Source organism: Felis catus, chromosome B3 (genome assembly GCF_018350175.1).
Source record: "Felis catus isolate Fca126 chromosome B3, F.catus_Fca126_mat1.0, whole genome shotgun sequence".
NCBI lineage: Eukaryota > Metazoa > Chordata > Mammalia > Carnivora > Felidae > Felis > Felis catus.
In genome coordinates, this window is record NC_058373.1 from 35,785,650 (window position 1) to 35,808,395 (window position 22,746).

Here is a 22,746-nt window from a genome sequence, read left to right on the forward strand (position 1 = left end):
CCGAGCTCATGGGACTCTGGAGAAATCCAGTCTTCATTTCCACCCATGTTGCAGATATTCTGTGGGGATTTCTAATGAGGCTGTCAGGAAGAATAGCACTGTAAGAGAGGCGTGTCCCCATTCTCTTCCATTCCCTCCCCCTGGACCTGGGTTTAAATCCCAGCTGCATGACCTCATTAGCTGCATGACCTTGGGAAAGTGACTCAGTCTGTCTGAGCATGAGTTTTTCCTTTTGTAAAACGGTGGCTGGAGAATGCCATTGTGAAGGACCTGGGTTATGGTTGCTGCCAATGCCTCTTGATGTCTTTACGTAAAGCGGGGATAATGCTCTTACCTCCCCACTAGGATTTTAATGAGAATTGAGTAGAGAACGCATTATATGTGCGTAAAGTGCCTTGCACAAAGTTGGTGCCCCGGAAATATTCGAAACGAACTGAGCTGAATCACACATAATTGGTTCATCCATTCATTCATTCATTCAATCCATCAGCGAATAGTTGTTAACTGCCGACTTTTTGTCGGACACTTTGTTCGGCACGGGATACATGCTGGGGGGTGAGACAGACTTGATTCATGCCCTTGGAGGCTCACATCCTAGTGGGGAGCACAATGAAAACCAAAGTTAAGAAAAACAACACACAAGTTGTAAAAAGTTCTATAAAAAAAAAAAATAAGACAAGAACACAGATGCAGGCTAAGAGCTGGTGGTGAGTTTTAGACCTAGCGGCTAAAGACGCAAGCATGTGAGGAATGGTCAGGAAAAGCATTCCAAGCAGAGGACACAGCCTCGGAGAAGCACAAAGTACCTTAACATATTCCAGGAACAGAGAACAGGCGACGAGTCGGGCCATTAGAGCACCCAAGCCCAAATCTCAGTGATTTCCGACAATATTAGTGTATCCTTTTTTCTCCTCAGAACCAATCGGGTGTTTGGTTGGAGGTCTTTTGCTCGGTTGCTCAAAACCCAAGCTCCCTGCCATCCTCCGAGGTCTCCTTGGAGTGGTCCATCATAGCCTCTGCATGCAGTCAACGGCAAAAAGCAAAAGCTCTGGGGGCCAAGACCAGAGGTGATGCATCTCACTTGCACTCATATTCCATTGACAAGAACTCCAAGATACGGCCCCGCCTTACCGCGAGGAGCGGGGGACGGTGTCTGGCCATGTGCACAGGAAGGCAATAAACAGCTTGGGCAGACACATAGCGATGTTTCTGCCTCCCAAGGCGAGTAAGGGGAGGTAGCCCGGAGTGAGATGAGACGTGGAAGCCAGGTTGTACAGGGCCATGTAAACAAGGAGAAGTGTGGGGTTCAGGCAAAGAGAATGAGAAGCCATTCCAGGGTATGCCTTACACGCCAGTTTAGATCTAATCCAGTGAGAATGGGAAGCCACTCAAAACTAATGACATGACCTAAGTTATGTCATAAGAGGACCCCTCTGGCTGCTATGAGGAGAACACATCTGCAGAGGGCAATAACGGTCCCTCGAAGGTACCTTGGGTTAGGTGATGGGGAAGGGGATGAAGAGAATGTGACAGATTTCAGAGACCTCAGTCCCTGGAAACTGGCTCCAGTCTCACTGGCTAGCCAGCACGCAGGCGCGTGCCGACCTGGGGCTGTCATGTGCGGCCCCAAGAGATGAGAGAAAACACGAAAGCACTGGGCCATGCAGCCGGCCGTGTGGAGAGGAGGAATTCCAGAAGTTTCCACCTGGACCGAAAGCCGGGAGTCTGTCTCCTCGCGGGCCCTCTGGCCCATCGCGGCAGCAGACCCTCCAGGTCCTGCTTCCATGGCGGGTTGAGAGAGGTTAACAGTCAAACAGCCCAGTTCCCGCCGGTCCCAGTGCTGGGGGGGATCTGGGATGAAGCGGGCAGTTCTCGCAGAGACCGCTCATAGGGCACAGGCTTCGAGTGGGTCCGCTGAATCCTCTCAACTGGGCTGGGAGGATGGAAGGCCCTACCATGGACGCTCCATTTTACAGACAAAGGAACGCACTCACGTTGCTCTTGTGACTTGCTCTTATTCGTAAAAGCACCAGTTGGGAGACAGGTCTTCTGCTCGCGCCGGAGTGCGTGACCGGTGGGCTCTGCCTACACTCGCGCTGAGACCGACAGGAGCGTGAGGATCTGCCCGGGGCTCTTTACGGTCCGTGTTTCCTGCCAACGTGGCAGTGGCCTCCTCCAACCGGATGCTGCCCAGTCCAATGGTCTTCCAGTGTCCCGTTCCGCAATGCCTTCGGACAGGTCGCTGCCTTATGAAGCCAGCCGATCTTCACAATCGCCCGGCAGCCTTTAAATACACGACATCCTGGGGCGCCTGGGTGGCTCAGTCGGTTAAGCGGCCGATTTCGGCTCAGGTCATGATCTCGCGGTCCGTGAGTTCGAGCCCCGCGTCCGGCTCTGTGCTGACAGCTCGGAGCCTGGAGCCTGTTTCAGATTCTGCGTCTCCCACTCTCTCTCTGACCCTCCCCCGTTCATGCTCTGTCTCTCCCTGTCTCAAAAATAAATAAAACGTTAAAAAAAATTAAAAAAAAATGCAACATACTGAGCTACCCCATACGTATTACGGCAGACTCTAGGGACGAGGGGAGCCAGTCCGCTGTATTTTGAAATCTTCCCGGGCACACGGCGACATGGCGCTCCGATAAAGCCTAGTGGTGGGTTCGGTGAGGCTCAGGGAGAAACCGTGATTACAGAGTGAATTCTTGACAGCCAGGAGTAGATAAAGGGTCTCTGGCCCTTCTAGTCTCTTTTCCACAGCACCGTCCTCACCCTCCGAAGGGGTCGTGGAGGCATCCATCCTTACCAATGACCTGGAAACGTCAGAGCAGGCCAGGAGCTCCAGGGTTATCTTTCCAACCCAGGGGTTCCCGCATTTCTGTCGGACCAACCGCGTCAGAGTCGGAGGAGGCGCTCATGATCGCGCAGCTTCCTGGCCTCGCTCCGTACCTCCTGTCTCAGCGACCTTGGGGTTGATATTTTCTAAAACACCTCTGGTGATTCCGCTATCAGCCATGTTTGGAAACCACTGATCCAGCCTTCCCCATGTTGTAAGTCAATAAAACTGGGGCCCAGAGAGAAGTAATTTGCCTAAGATTACCCGGCCTACGAGCCAAGTTTCCTGGCTCTAGTCCTCACCCGTCAGAAAGCCCCTCCACGCGTCGGGGCAGGGGGAGGGGGTGCTCAGCCAGCAGCGGCAGGATGGGCCATCATGTTGAAAGAGCTGCTCAAGAGAGATATCTAATTAGCTGACTGTAGCAGTTTTCCTTCCCCTGGTTATTGATGCTTCTTCTCCCTTCTCTCCCTGGTACTTCCCCTGCTCATCCTAATGTGATCAATTACTCACAGGAATAAATTACGCACACAGCCTACAGTCTATTAGGTAATCGGTGATGCACCGGCTAGGGGAGCCAACAGGCAAGACAGGCTGTCTGGAGTGTAGGCCAGCAGAAGGGACAGTGTGGGCCCAGTGCATGGAGGAGTCTCCAAACAGAAAAGCCCAGCCCTCCAACAATCGTCGAACTGTCTGGCCGCACCCCCCCCCCCGCCCCCCGCCCCCCGCCCCAGACGGGCTCGCAGGCCAAACTTGAAAACAACTTTTGAAACAGCTGGCCTGCCGCTCTGTCGGGGCTGCAGTTCCGCGGGCCGACCACCACCTTCCCCATCTCCCACAGCCCCAATCCCTGAGGAGGCCTAGCTCCGATCCAGCTGGAACTAGAGCCTGCCTCTCAGATCTTGGGGTTCATTCAAATCGCCAGGGATCCTATTAACATGGAGGAGATCCGGGGGGGGGTGGGGGGAGCCTACGACCGCCTTTCCAACACCAGTGCCGCTGGTCTGGAAAACGATGCCCTAGCGATCGGTGTGGGCAGCACTGAGAGGTCAGCTGGCTTGTTCATAGGCAGAGGTTCTTTTCCCAGCCACCCCCTTTGTATGTGCTGCTGTGCCGCCTGCCCGCAACACCCTCCCCACTGGTATCTGCTTCGAAAACTGTTCGCCCGTCGCATATTCTGGCTCGGACGCACCTGCTCTCTGAAAGCCTTCACTGACTCCCCCTGGAGTCTCAACTTAAAGCAAATGATACTTTCACTGTGGCCCGCTCACACTCCGTTATAGCAACGCTTACCTAAATTAGTTTGCCACTCAATGGCCTGGGAACTCTGTAAAAAACTGTCCCAACTCTTCCGTTTCTCCGTGCCCCAGCCTCACAGAGGGCTCTGCTAACCACTGGGCACGGTTACAGGGCCTGGGAACTTTTCAGAGATCCCTAAAAACTGTCTGTAGACCTGAAAACAAAATTATTGGATCCCAAACACGAAGGAAAAGCTTTGCAATGGCAATGGATAAAATTTTACTGAAACGTCCACAAAACAGAACATTACGCCAACCGCATTAATGGTTTCATGTAGCATTCCGAAAAATTCGTAAACATTTCACTATCTTTGAGGACAACGTGCAGGTTAGATGTTTCTCACTTTGCAAGAACTCTCGAGCACCCCCATAACTGCTGCGAAATCAAAGCCGGCCGTAGATGGAACGAATTACTTGTAGCCAAATAATTTCAAAAGTGACGTTATAAAATACAATCCTTATTTTTCTTCACAGGACAAATATACGTCATATGGAATATGGGTGAATTACAATACATTCGATCCGTGTGAGTCGGCGCTTGCAGAGCAAGCGTGTCTAGGTCTTAGAAAGCCTGAACACAATCTTGATGTCTGGCCTAGGGGAAGCACGCAGTACATTTCTCCCAAAGGAAGGGGATAAATGAATGGCAACCCAAAGTGATTCTGAAAAGTGCGTAGGTGGGAGGAGAGGAAGGAAAACAGGCGAGAGAAATATATAAAGCATAAGCCAAAGTTTTAAGACAACAACAAAGGGAGTCCTTGTTAGGGAGAAACCCTAGGCCCAACTGGAAGACAGAAGCAGGCGATATCGCCCCCTACCGGCTGGAGGAGTCCCGGATTGTCCACACATTCTGGCTTCGTTTATTGATCTGTCATTGTTGCTTCTCCCACGCCAAGAACATCAAAGCCCTTTGGAATTCTCTCAAAGAAAGAAGTCAGTGGTCCCCGAGGATCAGCCTCTGCCTCGCTCCGGGAAGGAGGCTCGAGGGGAGCTTTGTCACTGGCTTTGTGTCAGACATCCTGAAATGGATCCAAACCCATCTTGAACCTATTTCTACCTTCCTCCTGAACCACCTCTTGGTTAACATGTTCCATATGTTCCTTTCCCTGGTGGAAAATAGACTTTGCTTTTATTTCAAAGGGCATCACTGGAAAGTCTGGGGGGCAGGGGCTTTGTTCTAAGACAAGCAATCTTTGGGGAGCTCTTTTAAAGAAGCAGAGATAAACAGAAAGATTTATATACAAGATGTTCACCGCAGCATTATTTATAATAGTGAAAGAGTGGAAGCAGTCTAAATGCCCAACAACAAGGGGCTGGTTAATGAAATTATGATCTACCCACACAGTAGATATCACAGCCATTAAAAGCCAGGCTTTTGGAGATTATTTTTATAGAAATATCCAATCTTTTGTGAGCCCTTCATAGGTGCCAGGAGGCATTGTCTCTGCTTTACGTGTCTTACCACAGCCCTGTGAACAAAGCTCTGCTTGTATTGTCTCCGTGTGACACGCAAGGACACTGAGGCCCAGGCAAGCCAAGGTCACACAGCTAGGGCTACAGCTGTGCCACCCTAGAGCTGCACCGTGACGTGACGTGCTGCGTGCTGCTGCCTCCCTCTCACAGAGATTCGTGGAAATTCTGAGCCTGGGGAGTTGGAGGCGAAGTGGAGAATTCCTTCCCGGGCCTGCGGCACGCTTTCAGGAAGGAGGGCGGGTCGGGCAGCACCCCAAGGAACGGTGAGGTTGTGGCCAGGCAGCTCTCACAAGGAGGGTTCACAGAGGAGGAAAGAGCCCAAGCAAGTTGTGGGGAGACTTTAGCAAGCACGGAGGACGTGGGGATGGTTAGCGCATCAGGTATGTTGTAACAGCACTGGAAACCAATAGAGAAACCACAAGGGACTGGGCTGAGCCCTGCAGCGCGTGCCGAAGCAGGGACAGTGACCATCGAAACCGCTAGTGTTAGTGAGCCCATCCAGACACCCGTGCTGCGTGCTATTCCAGGTGTCTCATTAAATCCTGAGGACCACAACCTTTCTTCGGGCTATCATCATGCCCATTTCACAGGAGAAAAAACTGAGACCCGGCAAGATTTAAGTAACGTGCCTGGGGTTTCGACCAGTGAGCAATCGTGCCGGAGTTGAAGCGTGTGGTGCAGAGACCAGAGGCCACGTGCTTAACCACTGGGCAACCTCCTCCCTCCTGGAGTTGGGGGGACGGGGGGGAGGGGGCGGCGCGCCAGGCACAGGGATAGGCGTTCACGTTTATCCCCCAGGAGCGCATGCTGTTTTGTGTTCCATCAGCTACAGCTGGCCTCCTTCGCTATTCAGGGAAACGATTCTATATGGAAACGATTACAGAGCCTCCTGAGTTTATGAGAACCCCCAGGAAGCCCAGCGTCTAGCAACACCAGAGGGGGGGAGGGGAGAGATTCCTCCACATTTGGGGAAAACCACCCAATGGTCTCTGGTTCTTCCAGCTGGTGCCGTGTGAAGTCCACGGGGCATCTGAAACAAAGGAACCTCGCATGCCCACCCCAGGAGTCTTGGGCCCCTCCTCAGCCCCAAGATGCTGGCTCTGCCCCCGTTAGCCTCCAGCCCTAGGGGGCCTCAGCCTCTTCCTCCAAGATCGGCCACCTCCTACCAGGTCGCCGGGCTCTGAACCGGCTCCCCAAGCCCGTAGCAAAAGGGCCCAGGCCTCCCGCACCCCTGCCCACCACCCCCAAGGCAAGCTCTTCTCGGACCCTTTACTTATCTGCTTTCACTGTCCACATAGCAAACATGGGGATTTTTCTGGTCTGCCTCCCTTCCTGAAAAGGTGAGTGGAGGTCTCTGTGGATTCTGACTACCGTGCACCTGGAGGGCAGGCTCACCGGGTCTAATAGAACGGACAGCCCTTGGGGGCCAATCCAGCGCCGGCACCCCTCCCACCCACGAGCCCACCCCCCAACAGACCCAGAGGAGCAGGCTCTGGAGCCCTGCTGTCTAGGACACACCCCCTTTCTTGGCCCCAGGCCCCCTGTCCCAAGGCACAGCCCTTCAGACTGCCCGGATCCCAGCAACCGGAGGGAGGTCCTCTCCTCTGCCACTACGGGGCATTTGGCGGTGAGGGGGAGAAGCCGGGCAGTGGGGCTCTCCTCTACCAGAGAGAGCCAGCCCTCAGATGGAGAGAAGAAGGAAGAAGGAGAGCCGCGAGTGTGGGAAAAGAGCCTTAGGCAGGACTCTGCAGTTTTGGACTCTTAGTCCCTCAGAAGCGGGGCTGAAGTTTTCACCCCTGGGTTTTGTGAAACTTCGCCATCTCCCTTCCACAAGGTCATCATTTGGCTTGAGCAGAATGTCCCTTGCAGCCAAATGGGCCCCAGCTAAAGCAGCCTGAACTAGCCCATCGAGGCTGGAGGGGGCCATCCCCCGGAGGGCTGTTCTGAAGGCCTGGGCCCTGCAGGAGAGTTCTCAGCTCGGGGCCCCATCCTCCCCGGACCAGGGGCACTGTGTGGGGAAGGTTGCCGCTGAGTCCGTGGAAGTTCAATGGCACTCTAGACTTGCTGTACGATGGGCTCAACCCCAGACAAGTGCCTTTCACGTTGGCCTCTAGGACTTCTGCAGCCTGCCTCCCCTGGACCCACTCGCAGTTGCCATCCTGGTGGCAAAGCCTGATTAATCCTTTATCTCATGCTTCTGCGTCTAAAGTAGCTCCCCGCTACCTACAGGGTAAAGTTCAAGTTCCCCACCACGGCGTTCAAGTTCACTGTGTACCTCCTGCAGCTTTATCGCGCCCCATTTCAGATCCTGTGTCTTAGCCGGATAGAACTCCATGCCTTTGCTCATTCGGTTCCCTCCGCCTAGAATTCCCTTAGCTTGCGTCTCTGCTTTGCTAACTTCCACTCCAACTTCCCAGGCTGGGGAAAAGGGTTCCTCCTCTGGGCTCCCGTACCTCTTGGCCTCACTTAGCCAGTCAAAACTCAGACCAGACTACGCTGTCACTGGCCGCTTTCTTGTCTTTCCACCGCACTATGGACTCTCCAAGGGCCAAGATCACCACTGCTTCCCTCTTCCCCAGTGCTAGGTCCGGCGTAAATTGGCCTCTGTCCACTCGCCCACCCCACCTCGTGGTTACTCTCTCCAACCAAGCTACCGATTTCCAAGAGAACGTTCAGGCCACCGGTCCGGATCTTAGAGATGATGCAACGGAGGCTCAGAGGCTTGCCTTGTGCCCTTTGAAGGGCACCCCAGCGGGGTGCTCCCCAGCGGGGCTTTGCAACCTACCCGTTTGCTCAGCGTCTGTCCCCTAGGAGACAGTGATCACCATACTATTCAGCTTCTAGCCCAGAAGCTGGCCTATTAATAGGTGCTTAATCGAAGCGTGTTCGAAGGAAGGGGCAGGGAAAGGCTTTCACGCTGAGAAAGCCCACCAGCCCCACGAGGGGCGAACAAGGCTTAACCCCATTTGGTTTCCCTGCAGCTTCCAGCGAAGAGCTGGGGACACAGTCAAGCGTCAGCTAGCATTTTCAGACCAAATTCTACACACCGTGACTTTCTTCGGTATTTGTGCTGCGATTTACAAGGCACTTTTGCAAACATTGACTTACTTAATTTTCATAATAATCATTAGAGGCCTTATAATTTTTTTTTTTTTTTTTTTTAGATTTTATATGGAGGAGCCAATCCCAGGCCTTACCTGCCGGCAGCCTAGCCCACGGCACACACTCCTATCTGAAGTCAGAGTCCCGCTGCCTAGACAAATCCATTTATGTTACAGGCATCCTTGTCCACGCATGGTCCAAACACAGCATGGTTACATGATTGCTGATAGAAACAGGGAATCCTCAGCGAATGAATGGTCTTGCTCCTAAGATCAATGGCCCAAATCAGAGAGCCCAGACACCCCCTGCCTCGTAATTCTGTTCTGTGATTCCCTCTGCCCCCCACTGAGCCGTGAAACAGCAGTGCCCGAAGCAGCCAACCGCTCCCAACCAACCCTCTTTCTCTGGCTTCTCCTGGAGCTTGCTGACCTCAGAGTCGCCCTTCCCAGACGGCAAAGCTGTAATAAGGCAACGCTCAGAGGTGGCCACCCATCAGAAGCTTCCAGCCCCTCCCTCATCCCAGAGGCCAACCTTTGGTCAACAGTCTCTTCTTTCAAGAGAGAAACCACAGAGTGACCGCCAGCAGAGAGAGAGGGACTGGTCAGTTGAGACCTGAGGTTGAAACCTGGCCTTGCCACCAAATCGCTGTTTTTGCTTGGGCAAGTGGCCCCCACCTCAGGTGGCTCCCTTCACAAGGACGGTGGTGGCTTCCCTGGGCCGTCCATTTCCTCTTTCCTGCCAGGCCTCTCAATAACCAGAAGCCACGGTTCTGGGGCAGGGAGAAAGCTTAGGGCACTAACAGTAAAGGTTCCTCCCTTTCTGCAAAAATAACAAACCAACAATAAAAATAGCAATAGGGCATATGTACCGTTTACTTACACAATTTCACACCATCTTCGCAGAAATGCTAAGAGGTGGATATTCCTTTTGCTCCCATTTTAAAGATGGAAAACAAATTCTCAAAAAAAAAAAAAATGCTCCGTTTCGTCCTTGGACACGCAGCTAGAGACAGGTAGAAGCAAGATTCGAAACTGGGCGACTTATCTGCAGAACAAGAACATTTTAGAACATCATTCTTTTCTGCTGGTCTCACCAGCTCAGCTTGTCCTTCCCCACAGAACATTTATAAAATTCGACCACATACTTGGACACAGAGAAAAAAAATCTTTTAATCTAAAACCGGAGAGTCTATAGGTCGCATTCTCTGACCGCAATCCAAAATTTTTAAGTAAAAAAATAATGGGGCTGAAAATATTCTTAAGTGCTTGGGAATTAACAAACAGAGGTCTAGATAACCCATGGATCAAAAGAAATATTAAAACGAAACTCAAAAACCATCTAGAAACAGATGAAAAGAGGAACATTTGATTTCAAAACCTACGGGACCCCCAAAAAAGCTCAACTCGGGGGGAAATTATGGCCTGAAACGCCTTCCTTATTAAAGAAGAAAGACTAAAAATAAAGGAGCTGAATACGCATCATAAGGAAATTAGAAAAATAAGCCAACAAAAAAGGAAAGCACAAAATGGGAATTGACCAATAGCTGAAATTAATAGCCCAGAAACTAAGGGGATAAAAAAATATGTATATACACTAAACAAGTGCTTTGAAACCAGAGTTGGTGGGAGGGAGAGGCCAATGGTATCTTGGGGCCCCCTGATCCGTGAGGGTCGCCCTGGAGCCCCGCCGGCCAGTAACGCAGGCTCCTGGAGCTCGGGGTCCCGCCCCCCAGCAGGTGGCTTGCTCCCAACGCACAGTCTGGCGATGTGACTGCCCACCCGAGACTCCTTGGCCTGGAGTCGCGAGCAGAAATAAAGCTCCTCCGTCTGGGCTTATTAGGCAAAGGAGGCAGTTTTGTGTTTTCAGCAATGAAAGCTGCTGCGGTTTTCTTTTCTCTCTGTTGCCAGGAGTCAAGAGGAAGTCTGTGGTTAGACGTCTTCGGGTGGAGACGTACACAAACACAGAGGCTAGAGATGAGCTCCTCGAATTCAGCCCGCCCGGGCCCAGCCCCATGGAAGGAGGCTAAGGAAACAGAGCCTGGAGCAGGGGAAGGTGGGGGGAGAGACACCGTGGAGATGCCCAGACCCGCAGCCGCACACAGCCTTCCTCTATCCGCGGCCCACCTCCCTTTCCCATCCTGACAGCGGGATCCTGTAGACCCATTTTTTCTTCAAGGCACGAGGCAACCCAATTTGCCTTCACTCTGTCCAGAGACCGAGGTCAAATGATCCCTGTGAATTGAGCGCCCGTCTCAGTACTGGAGCCATGGCAGGCACTGCGGGCCGCCACCCGCTGTGGGTCCCAGCCTCTCCCTCGTTTCCATCAAAACCTCGGATTTGTTCCGGGTCACACCTCCACAAAGTGCTCACGCCTCCAGCCTCCCGCGGATCTAGAACCCGGCCATTTGATTGCACTTCTGGCCAATGAGCTATTGCATTCCTAAGAAGACTTTCCCATTCTTCATTCCGGTTCTCCCTCTGTCTCCCTTCTTTGTCCTGCCTGGAGCTGGCATGCAACCCTGGAGATAGGACACCCATCTTGTGTTTATAAGGTAGCAGCAAGAGGATAAAGGGAGAACAGGAAAACAGAAAGGCCAGGCCCTCCACGGCATAATCCCATCACCTGCCACCCTGCCCTGTGCTACTCTTGTGTCCAGGGAAAAATAACGCTGCCTCTGTTAAAACCATCTGTAGCCGGCACGCCTGTTACCTGCCGCTGAATGAATCCCTTCTTGAAATGACAACTTTGGTCTTTGTAGGGTTTTCGAAATGTTTTCAGCCCGTCTTCTTAGTGGGTCCTCACGGAAATTCTTCAAGGTGGGTCAGTATCTTTCCTCCCGTTTTCAAATGAGGAAACTGGGGTGCCATGGATGTGAAATGGGTCCAACAAAGAGTTAGGGTCTGAACTCCAGCACTCTGTGCCTCAGTTCATTGCTTCCCCCCCCCCCCCAAAAAAATCCTTCTTCCTATAAGCAGTTCAGGGCTATCCTTATCCTCACTCTACCTTGCCCCACACAATCTTGCACACAGAAAGCAGAAATCCCTCAGGAACCAAGGAGCATGCGAATGGAGCTTGGTCCCACCTTCTAGTGCCAGGAGTAGACGTGCTTTTTTATTTTAAAATCCATCACTTCCAATCAAAGGATCTGGGTTCAAGTCTTGGGATATCCCCCCTTAACTTGCTATGTGTTCCTGGGTGGGAACAATCTCTGAAAATCTCCCTGCCCATCCATACAGTGAGAATGGCAGCCGCTCTCCTCCAGAGGCCATGATAATAAATTCAGAGATATATGATAAGGTATGATGTATGACAATAAGCTCTGAGATAGTAATCTCGAAGCACTCAGGATGTCACGGAGAACACTTTGCACATGATAAAGCACCGATGCCCTTATTACGGGGCTGTTATCATGATGACTTTGGTCTGTCTCAAGGCTGTGACTCCTCCCTCAGCTCAGCCCTCCTTGCGGTTGACATGTAAATTACAGATATGCTTCACATGCCTTCGTGACTACTCGTCACCATTTGTCGACCTCAGGGGAGCCGAGAACGTTGATCTCATGAGCATATACCTTTAAGCAAGGATAATGTTAGTGTTATGATACTTACTTGCTCGTTAAGCCAGGCTATTTGATCTCCTAAGGTCTTTACTTTCTTAGTGACCAAAGCTTATCCATTCATCCACTTTCCAAAAAAAGAAATAGACTCTGGGCTGGAGACTCTCAGGGTTGCACAGGACTTAAAAATCATCTGGTCCAGCCTGCCCTCCCACACTGAGCCCTCCCTCTTCTGGGATGGCGTCTCATCTTCATGCCCCCTCCCCCCAAATCCCCGACGGGCATCGAACCTCCACGTGCTCACCTCAGAGACCAGGGGTTTGCTGCCTCCTGGGGTGGTCCATTTCTCCTCTGAACATCGTCTGCTAGAATACTCTTCCTCTAACAGACACTCCTTGGCAGACACAAGGATGTGCTCTTGGCAAACTTCTAATACTGTGCACATTTGACTGTGTAGGATGGTGACTGGCAGAGTCAGTGGGGGATGAAGAAGCCCACGTGAGGTGTTACCAAACAGGAAGTGCCATCTGTGCTGGATGATGACAGTCAGGGAAAGCGTCAATCAGCTGCCCCGCGTGGCTCCAGAGACAGCTTCTTCCTTCCTCACATTAAAGAGCTCAAGAATAGCAATTGCTCCGTTAATTCTGACGCTCTGACTATTCGCGGGGCCGGGCCAGGCCATGTGGCAGTGACAAGACTGAAATCTCAATCTTGAGATGGAAGTTTATTTCTTGCGCCTATCAGGTGCCCGGTGAGTGGCGAGACCCTCCCCCTTTTGGCATGCCGTCTGGAACACGGGGCGTCCAAAGTCCCTATGGCAAAACGAGGAGGCACATCAACCCGCGATTGCCTTGGTCTCAGCCCATTGGGCAGAACAAGCCGCGGGGCCCCAATCTAGCTGCAGAGGAGGCAGGGAAGTGTAGCCCAGCACATGGAATCTGTGGCGAGTGCTGTCTCTCCAGCCAGCCTTCCCCCAGGACATCTCAGGGTATGCCATTCAAGAAACGAGACTCAACCCTGTGGAGGAGAGGAGCCCATGGCCATGGAAATGAACCATGCAAGGTGATGGGGAACTTTCGGGGAAGGCCCTCTGTCTGCTGCTGTTCACTAGCCATCACACAGCAATCTGAGGTAGGATCTGTACGCACGGGTGGCCAGGCTCTTCCACCCACAGCGACCATGTGCTGACAAACACCGAGGACAAACTTTGCATGCGGAGTGTTCCCGGCGTCCCCGCCATCCCTCCCGTCGCCATATTTGCCCCCCACACCCCACTCTCCAAAAATGCGGTCTCTGCCTGCTCTGTTTCTTCTCATTCAGCTCCCTCAGAGCTCCATCTTGGCCAGCGCAGTTCCTGGGAGGATAGGAAGGGACAGACAGTGCTGGAGAGACCCAGGTCGCGGGGGAGCATCCTGGCTTTTCAGATCAGTCTCTGAGTCCCCCCACCCTGTCGGAGGGAGGAATTTGGGTCAGCAGTGAAGTGGAAAGAAAACTCAAGAAGAACATAGAGGGGGTAGGGAAGGAGGGACCAGAAGAAAAAAAAAAAAAGACATAGGTGTTGAGTCCTTTGTGTATAATGGGGATGCAGAAAGTCGAGAGTCATGGCGTGTCAGGTCGATTATGGATGCCCGGGGGGTTTGGGGTGCCTTGGAAGAGTCAAAGTTTCTAAAGAAGACTTGAAGCCCAAGCTAGTAAGAGAGGAAAGGAAACAGGGACCTCATTCTTTTTCATCTCTTTGAGAGGTGTGCCTGAAGATGGAAATCTCTCTCTTTCGCTTGCTGGATTGGGCTTCTTTGAACGTGACTTCATGGAGAAACGAGGTCACAAGGAATCCCCCACAGGTACTCAGGTTACGTGAATAAAACCCGAAGTTGCATGAGTAACGTATTCTGGAGGCAGGCAAGGCAGTCGGATAAGAGCAAGAAGGGGCTGTAATTGTTCAGAAATAGACTAATACGCTTTGGGGATGCCAGAGGACGAGGAGAGTGTCCAGCAGCAGCCAGGAGCCACCTCTCCACCCCCAGCCTCTGGGTCAGAGAGCCTGGTGAGCTCTCTGCCCCTTTCCCTGACTCAGGTTTCCAGACCTGAGCTCCATTTCCTGGAGGCAGACTGACTCGGGAGTATCTCCTCCCTCCCCCACTCGTTGTACCTCCACTTGGTGGATGCTACAGTGACATTAGCTTTGCTGGCTGCCACCTCCCCCCTGTTGACTCATACGAGACTTCCTGTCAACTAAAAACCCAGCCTCTTTCACTTATGCTGTTGACCTAGGTATCCCACATCCTGTGTGTGTCTGGTGGGTATTCTGAACCCCAAGCAAAGGTCTCTCTCGCCTTTCATCTTGCTATGCATGAATTTGAGCCCATTTCAGCCTGGCCAAGGCCATTTCAAACCCTGCCTCTCGCCTTCCCTGAAACGTCCACCCTTCCCACTTTCCCACACGCCCCTCGGGGACAAGGCGGTTCAGCCCCATGGGGGAATCACCTGGCCCGTAAAAGGGGTAACACAACCTATCTTACAGGGACGCCGTGAGTAGTAAGGCCATTCTAGCCATTGGTAAGTGTTGAACAGGATGTGGCCCAAGACAGTGTCCCTTGGCATACCTCATCTGGGCTGCTCAGCTGGGCTCATGTAGTTAGATTCAGCCATTCCTCTTGCACATGTGGGTACACTGTGGGAAACAAGGCAAATTCTGCACGAATTTTCAAAATAAAACTTAAGATTTATGAGATGTTTCCTCCAACCTGAGGGTCCAAGGTCACTCTCTGCCCTTTGAAAGGCACCCCACCAGCCAGGCTCTTTGGATGCACAGAGACAAAATGGCGCCTCTTGGCTCCCTCAGTACTGCAAGGAAGAAATCTGGCTCTCTAGGGCACCTGGGTGGCTCAGTCGGTTAAGCATCTGACTTCCGCTCAGGTCATGATCTCACGGTTCGTGAGTTCAAGCCCGGCGTGGGGCTCTGTGCTGGCAGCTTGGGGCCTGGAACCTGCTTCAGATTTTGCGTCTCCCTCTCTCCCTCTCCGCCCTTTCCCTGCTCGTGCTCTCTCTGTCTCTCAAAAATAAGTAAATATTTTTTAAAAAAGAAACGCAGCTCTCTACTTTCAAGAGCTGCCTCTTCCCCTGGGGCCCACTCCTCCCCACACCGCTCTCTCCCCAGCTCCGGGAGCTCTCCGGATACTCAGAAGGAACAACCTCAGCAGCTGGTCCACTCCCTGCCACAAGCGACGGTCCAAATCGTGGCTACTCTGACCTTGATCTTCAACCTCACTCCTAGGCTAGCGATGCAGAAGAAAGCACGGGACTTGGAGAAAGACAAGCCCACGTTCAAATTCTGCTCTCTTTCACCAGCTGACAGACTCAGGAAAGTCACCCACCCCCCGCGATCAGATTGGCAGGACTGCAAATTGGGATAGCAGGACCGTCCTCACTGGTGGTTGGGAGAGTTACAAGGAAGGACTGGCTCCCCATCTGTCTTCAACCGCCGTCCCCCACCACCTCCCTCTCTGCCTCAATTCTTCCCAAATGTGAGATTCTCTTTCCTTCTCATTTTTACATAAGGAAGAGAGCCGGCCATCAGGAGACCTCACCCGACTCACGACGTGACCTTCAAGTCACTTACGTGAACCGTGCCTCGGTTTCCTCACCTTTACATTGAGAGGCCTGAGTGAGAGATTGATAATGTCAGCTTCCACTGGTTGCATGCCTGCTGTGTGGCATTCATGCCATAAATGTCACCTGTTTACATTAATCCAGTGGCTCAAGGAGGCATTATTATGTGAGAAGGAGCAGGCATAGCACCCATGAGCATGGGCTGTGGCTAAGGCTGCTCCGCCCCATCCCCCTGCTCTCCCTTTGGCTGCTCCGTGGTCTAAGACAAGTAACTCAACCGCTCCGTGCCTCAGTTTCCCCTCTGCCAACAAGGGTGGTCATGAAAATTAAATCGGATCCTGCCCCCAGAGGCCTCACCCAAGGCCTGGCACACGGGCAGCCCAGCATGGCTAGTTTCCCAGAGGATGTGAGGTGTCAGAAACCTGTCTAAGGTACCCGGTGCAAGACCACGCAGCTCCAAGACCGTGCCCTGGTCCACTGCAGAACGCAGTCTGTGCGTGACCGTGACTGTGGAGCGTCCTCCAGGAGCGTCTCCGGTGTTGACTCTGGAGTTGGTAGGCTGGTAGCCTGGTGTCCAGGGAGAGGCATCAGCCTCTGGGGCACTAAGGCTTTCCCCCCACCCATGGCAGGTTACCAAGACCCCAACAAGCATGCCCACGGAGAATACACACACACACACACACACACACACACACACACACACACACAGCAGGAGCCATATTCTCAGCTCCACCAGCTTCAAGGCTCCATCCCAGAACCCAAGACTGCTACAAACAGACCTTTGAATCAATCGTCCCATCCATATATTTGCCTGGGCCCCAGCCTCTGCTGGGTGCTGTGATGGACACATAGAAGAATACTCTTCAATGCCATGTTCATTGAGCACTTGCTATGTGCCAGGCACTGTGACCTTAGAGGCAAATAACTCAGGGTCACCAGACTTATGGATGAGACTAGCGCATGGCACAACACAGAATACAGACCAAAAGAGAAGTCCAAGAAACTCTTTACCAGTACAGGGGACAGAAGCGGAGTCTTAGAATCCTAAAGTGTCATCCTCATGGGGACAGGGTGGAGAAAAGGTTTTCCAGGCAAGAGAAACATCTTTGGTTCTGTGTGGAGGTAAGAGACACCCTGGCCTCTCTGGGGGATGGGGAAGGCAGGGATGAGAGACAAGGCTCGGGACCTAAGCTCAAAGTTCTGGCCTTGTCTTATGTCAATGGACAGACACTGAAGGGTGCTAATAAGGAGCACCTGGAAAGAGAGTTTTGAATTACCTGCCTGGGAAGACTTCCTGGAAGAGGTGGCTTTTGAGCAGCCCCTTAAGCCATAGCCAGAACTTTGAGAGGTGGAGACAGAAAGGAAAGTCTCCCACGCGATCAGGCAGCGAGGGAGCCGGGACATGGAACAGGAAGCAAGGGGCCATCTGGAAAACAGCCAGGCCAGCAAGAGATAGCGGAGAGATGTTGCAAGAGACGACAGTGAGGCTGCATGGAGGGGCCACGGAAGGTCAGGGAAGGGAGAGAGCACTTTGGGCTGGGAAGGGTCAGAGGAAGTCTTATGAAGAGAATGAATCAATCAATGAGCCAATCAATCCACGAGTGGGCCTTGATTTGAACCTCCAAGTTTAACAGGTTTGCGTGAGCCCAGGTGCCACACCCAGGCAGGCTGCCTCTGCCCGCCCCCACCCCGGCTGCCCTGCTTCCGCCCTTTTAACCACACCTTCATCAAACCTACCCCTTTTGGAACCCCATGAGTAACCTCAAAGTTAACCTTTTGAGCTCATCAAAATCCTAGAGTCCACACAACCTAAGCCCTTAGTTTTATATTTGAGAACATTGAAGCCCAGACATAGGACGTGACTTATCCACGGTCACATCGGGACACTTTGCAGTGTCACAGCCAGAACTAGCACTGGGATCCTCAAGTGCCCTCCTCCTAAACGTCAGCCATCAGGGGTCCACGAACGTCTCCACCCCAAAGACATGTCTTTCATCGTAGAAACTTCTTTCTTAGAAGAAAGAAGAAATTGACTCCTTAGGACCCAAAGGAATAGAATCTAGGATAGTCATGCTTTAAGCCACATGACCAGTTCTGAAGAAATACCTGGCTGTCGCAGCACCAAAGCTAGACCAGGTGGGTAACCAACCTCCTTCCCCAGATTGGAAGCTGGCCTGAGCCCTATGTGCAGAACAAGGAGGGGTGAAGCACTGAGAATTTCACCTGCTTTGTTTCAGTTTCCATAGAAACCTCACGGGGAAAGATGGGGAAACCCCATCTTCCAAACCACCGTTTCAGGAGGCCAAGAGGTGGCCCAAGGCATGAAGGTGACAGCATCGGGGTCTGCCCCCACCCCCACCCCCCCCGCCGGCCACTCCCCTCTGGCAAGAGGACACCATCCCTGCAGGCTCGCCCACTGCTTACTCTTCCTTCAGGGCCTGGGCACCCTCACAGGGCACATCTGTTCTTTGCCAGGTCAGTAACAGCCCATCAGGAAGCCCCTGTTTAATAAACCATCCGTGTTAAATTATCGAAGGGACAGGAAAATGCCATGAAGATTCAGGTCAACAGGAGTAGGGAGGAAGGGGGCGATAAAAGAATATGAATTGAGTGCCCACGAGCTAGACGTTCTCTGGGGGCGTGGCTGTGCGGTTGTACAATGACGTCACACTAAGCCGAGTCGTCTCATTTTACAGAGGCTCAGAGGGGTTTATTGACTTCCAGGGACAAACAGCCATTGAGTGGAGTCCAGCTCAGGTCAGGCTGACTCTCATTGGTGCCCTGCTGCCCCCAGAGCAGTCAGAATGGGGGAGGGACGGCGGGCTGGAGGGGCTGGAGAGAAGGCAGCGGAAGCTAAAGCAGGGTCAACCAGAAGGAGGGAGGAGATGGGCAGGGGAGAAGCCAGAGGGCTGAGGCGGGGGGACCGGTGAGCCCGATTCTTAGGAGCACCTCGATGTCCCCCTCGAGCTTCTCTTTCCTCCTGACCATTTTTACCAACTTGACTAGAACACGGAGCTGATCCTTGGAGGCGGGGAAGCTGGTAGCAAAGGAGAAAAAGAACAACCTCCCTTCTCCCTGTGTCCCTTTCGGGGGGTTGGGCTTTAACACATAAATCTGGAGGGATACAATTCAGTCTGTAGCACCAAGCAAGGAAGGAATTTAGTAACGACATCAGAAGAGGCCTTTGGCACTTAGCGTTCTTTCTTCCTCTGGACGTTGGGGTTGAAACATCACCTCCTTTGTGGGATTTCCAGAATCACTGGGCTAGATCACATCAAGGGGCCCCGGTTCTCCGCCCCTCCCTGTGCCCGCTGCCTCTGCCTGTGACTTTGGAGAAAACCTCTCACAACAAGGACATGGAGTCTGTCCCCCTCTTTGATTCAGGGTTAGGCCATGCCATGTTTTGGCTCATGGGATGTTGGCACATGTCAGGCAAGCAGAAGCTTAGGAGAGCACTTGAATGATTGGCTTCTTCGCTTCTGCACTCCCCCATCACCACCTGACTATGCCTGAGCTAACCTGGTGGAGGACGAGAAATCTGTGGAGTAGAGCTGAGCTGCCTCAGTTGTCCCAGATGAGGCCAGGCAAGATCAACCAACGGCCCGACTCATTCCCACACCTTTCAGGAGCTCAGCTGAGGCTAGAAGGAGCTCCCAGCTGACTCCTTAAATTAAGGAGCTAAAAAACTGTCTATTGACTTAAGCCACTGAGTTTGGGATGGCTTGTTACGCAGTATTGGCACTCGATAGCTGACACAAACACAAGATAGTGCATAATCGGTGCCCGAAGGGTGGGTATTTCCTCCACCGTCCTACTCACCGCCCTCCCTTCAGACGCAAACATAATTCTCACAGGGATAGTTGGGACGCACCAATCGTGGTCCTGGTGGATGTTGAGCTGCGATCTCATTGTTACTCCCGCTTCAGATTGATGACAGACGCTGACTGCTCAATTTTGATTAAATACTAAATCATAAGCTGCTTACAAAATGCCTGCAAAACGCTGACATTTATGAAGTCCAATAAACTACTTGTAAGAACAGGAGTGCTAGATTGGGAGAAAAAAATAAAATCTTCACCCAAACAAACATCGGTTGACAGCAGGCAGATGGTCAGAATCCCTCACTTGTAAACTAGAAAAATTAAGATTTGGCAAGGGTTGTCTGAAAATAACTAGCAAACATCAAAGTTTCCCCTTTCTATGCTGGTGTTTTTCTGGGCCCAGCTTCAATATTTTCACAGGCTACTGCACGGAAAAGGTGTTGCAGGCCTCCGCGTTGCTGGCAAGGAAAGGCTAAGAAATACCAGCAACGATTTATAGGAAGCAAGGTTGCCAACATCCCAAAGAGTGCACGTTTAACAGCCAGCAACTGCACATTCCCATAAATCCCCAAAACTCAGCATCAGGCCTTCCCTTAATCTGCTGCGGTGTGAGGGAAAGGGAAGGCAGAATTTTCTAACTCGATTTTCCACTCGGATCGGCTTTCACAGGGGTGACCGTGAGTTAATCTTACGAGGCCTTCAGCGATCTTAATAGAAATGGAATCCAGCCTTAAAACCACAGGGTAGGGCTCTCCTCACCTTTGTTAAGTCAAGGAATGCGGGCGCTAAGAGGGGCTTTGGCTCAGGCTCAAACAAGCCCCACAGGTCCAGGAGAAACACAGGCTTTGGCGGCCCTGGTTCTCATTTTTGCCTGGCCTCTCCGTGACCTCCGAAGGGCTCAGAGAGTGCGCCTGTGAGCTGATGAGGTGGGTTTGTGTACTTACGTGGCTGTCCGCAAGGGTCAACATACCTCCAGAGATGGCCCAGGAGCCACCCCTTGATAGATTGCCCCTGGTGCCTCAGACACACAGCTTGCACACAAGACCACGACCTCACGAATCACAGAATCGGGGCCCCTGCTGGGAGAGCAGTATTTCATGGTGGAAAGATTGCAGACATTAGGTCTGGGAACCAGATTCCCGACCATCTCTGGCTCCTTCTGGCTTCATGGGCAAGACCTTCAGTCATGCTGAGGTCTCCACCCTCCAACTAGGGGAAACCACAGGCACTTTGCAGGGTTATCGAAGGGCAACATGGACGCGACGTGAACGAGACAAACTCATACGCAGATCGTTGCGATGTACGTTGAGTGCCATGACTAAGTTCTGCCCAGGGCATTGCAGGAGCATAGAGAACACCTGGTCCGTCAGAAAGTAACTCCTGAGCTGTCTTAAAGGTTGAATGAGAGGGAACCAGCGGAAAAGGAAAGGAAAGAACATTCCAGAAAAAGAGGACTAGGTGAGCGAATTATTGACAACCAGCCTCTGTTTGAACCCTTTCAGTACCTCACCGCCTACTGAAGAACCCGTTCTAGTTAAGGAAATCCTTTCTTTTAGAGAGTCTCTCTCTCTGGCTTCCCCTGATTGGCCTTATTCCCTACAGGGCATTTATGGAAGGCAACTCTTGTCTTTCTCTCCTTGGGTAACAGGGTCTAGCCCTCTCAGGCATTGCTTGCGTCCGGAAGTAGAGTCTGCACCCTGTTTTCCTTACTTGGGTCACGGCCCAACATTCCAGAAGAACAGGGGTCAGAGCCCCAAAGATGCTCAACGAACCCATCTGGAAAATAAGTGACCTTGGGATTGGAGCTGAACTTTAGGGGAGAGGGCCCAGCTCCGGGTAGAGGGTCTGGCTCAGCTCTGCTTCCGAGGGCCCAACCCAAATGCAGTCAGAAGCCCCGACCAGCGAACAGAGCCTATGGCTTCTTGAAGTCGATGGCCAAGAGGAAGAGGGGCGGTGAGGGCGGGTGGCTCACCCTGACCCCCAGGGCTGTGAGGAGACCCCAGGCATCCTCCCCTCAGTGAGCAGCGGGTGGGCCAGCCATGTGTGGAGTCAACACACGACAAGCACTAGGAGGCCAGCCCGGCCCCGTAGAGGGCTCTCCGAGTGGTGTCATTGCTACTTCTTCCCCTCAGAGACGGAGGGCGCGTGACAAGCGGGGCTCAAGACAATGCCCAGCCCTAACCCGTCTCCCTACCCGCCTGCCACAGACGGGACTCCACCGGGGGCTGTCCCTTTCGTGCAATACAAGAACAGATCTCCCCAGCAGAGCCGACTCAGCACCTCAGATTCCTCCTTCAGACGATGGAAATCGCTCGGTGTGCCCCCCTCCTATGACGACAGGATGAGCGGATCAATACAAAAGCACTCAGAATAGCTCCCGGTGCATAGCGTTACGTATGTGTTAACATTCTTCTTCTTCTCCCGAGTACTCAAGAAGGGAACATAGCACGCAGTATATACCAAACAAAATCGCAGCGGGTTTGCCCATTTACCTGGCGCACGGAGAACACGGTGAAGGGTATGGCTCTGCAGAAAGACAAGGCCCGTCCTCACCGCTCGCGACACTTGCCTCGTTCCCGCTCGACGTTCGCTGGAATCCGCCGCCCCCTCGCTTCCCCTGGGAGTTGCTCCTTGTCACTGAAAGCACAGAGACGAAGGATCCAAGCTTGGCGTCGGGTGATCTCCATTCAGGTCCCGGCTCCGCCCGGGGTTTTCCGGATTCTGTGCCTCCTGGGGGCGGGGGGGCCCCCCGTGTAAAGCGACTGACGGCCACGGCCACAATATTTAAACACATCCTGCGACTCACCTTCCAAATCCCGCAGTAACGTTTCCTAATTAATCACCCTGTGTACTGCATTCTAAATTAATTAAATTAAAAGTCATTAAATCCAGGAAATTGAAATTAGTCTAATTAGATTAGAGGCACATCCAGTGGCTGTGGTGAGGGGTGCCATGTAAATTGGCCAATTTCAGTGTAGAAGAGATAAAGTCAGATTACAGACAGGCTGTTAAGAGGGAGAGGCAAGGCTTACAAAGAATGAGTCAAGGTCGAGGCGATAA

The 22,746-nt window shown here is 52.5% G+C and overlaps 2 long non-coding RNA genes across 3 annotated transcripts in view; one reads left to right on the forward strand and one right to left on the reverse strand.

The window, feature by feature from the left end:
- Positions 1–22,746, reverse strand: part of LOC111560801 — an 82,159-nt gene that overhangs the window by 13,262 nt on the left and 46,151 nt on the right. The window contains exons 3-8 of one of the 2 annotated variants that reach the window (XR_006599042.1): positions 22,179–22,323; positions 14,860–14,927; positions 12,561–13,068; positions 11,410–11,555; positions 9,580–9,744; positions 8,796–8,966 (exon numbers count right to left, since the gene is read on the reverse strand). This is a non-coding gene — a long non-coding RNA (uncharacterized LOC111560801). The remainder of the gene's footprint in view (positions 1–8,795; positions 8,967–9,579; positions 9,745–11,409; positions 11,556–12,560; positions 13,069–14,859; positions 14,928–22,178; positions 22,324–22,746) is intronic. The other variant, XR_002742862.2, reaches the window with a different exon arrangement.
- Positions 19,980–22,578, forward strand: LOC123385873. Its single transcript, XR_006599043.1, has 2 exons — positions 19,980–21,144; positions 21,894–22,578. It is a non-coding gene; the product is annotated as an uncharacterized LOC123385873 (long non-coding RNA).